The sequence below is a fragment of the Galeopterus variegatus genome, unplaced genomic scaffold, assembly GCF_000696425.1.
Source record: "Galeopterus variegatus unplaced genomic scaffold, G_variegatus-3.0.2 Scaffold443, whole genome shotgun sequence".
Classification (NCBI taxonomy): Eukaryota; Metazoa; Chordata; class Mammalia; order Dermoptera; family Cynocephalidae; genus Galeopterus; species Galeopterus variegatus.
The window spans coordinates 168,301-169,289 of NW_007726554.1; positions in this window are offsets into that span (position 1 = coordinate 168,301).

The window sequence follows — 989 nt, forward strand, 5'->3', positions numbered from 1 at the left end:
ACTGAGTTTTTCAGGTGGACTCAATGTCATCCCAAGTGTCCTAAAATGTGGGAGAAGGAGGAAGAACGGTCAGGGAGATGCAGCATGAGGAAAGACTGGACCAGCCATGGCTGGGTGGGGAGAAGGAAAGTAGATAAGAGCCAGGAGAGCTGCAGGCCTCTAGAAGCCGAGAAAGGTTCTCCCCAGATACTCCAGAGGAGTGCAGCCCTGCCAACACTTTCAGTGCATCTGTTACACCCATTTTGTACTTCTGAATCCAGAATTGTAAGGTAAAAAATTTGCGATGTTGTAACCATCACGTTAGTGATAATATTTTACAACAGCAATCGAAATCTACTGCATTATAGTTTCTATGGGACTTAGACCTGAAAGAGGCAGACAGTAGGTACAAAATACAGGTGGAAGCAGATGCGTAATCCATGGAAAGAACATGAAATCAGGGCAAGGGGAGCCCAGGCCAATAAATTCTTAACTCTGCCCAGACCTCACCTGCTTCAGCAGACACACAGGAGGCTGAAATGAGTGACTAATCAGAAGTAGATTGTGGCAATTTCCCATTGAGAGCAAAAGTTCTTGGGGGAGAGAATCCTGGTGTCTGGTCCACCCCAGTTCCTGCCTAGTAAGGAGACATGCTGGTGGTGTCACTGTGATTTTCACCTTTCTAGCTAGAGTCCCTCTGATGTGGTTCAGGGTAGCACCTCCATTTCCCCCTAATCTACCCTCTAAATGCAACAGAGCAGATGGGGTTGGCCTGGGCAGATTTGAGGTCTAATGCTCCTCTGACACACAATCTGCTTCTCTGCTTCCCTAACCCAGAGTGTGCAAGATGACCACCCAGCTCTTTGCATCTCCACATCTTAAGCAAGCTCAGAGGTGTCCCCACTGCAAGCATGACTCACGTGCAGAGCCCAATTCAGAGCAAATCTGTCTCTACAACAGTAGAAGTATTAGAGTCTCTAATTCCTTCATTCTCAGCCATCATTCAGGAC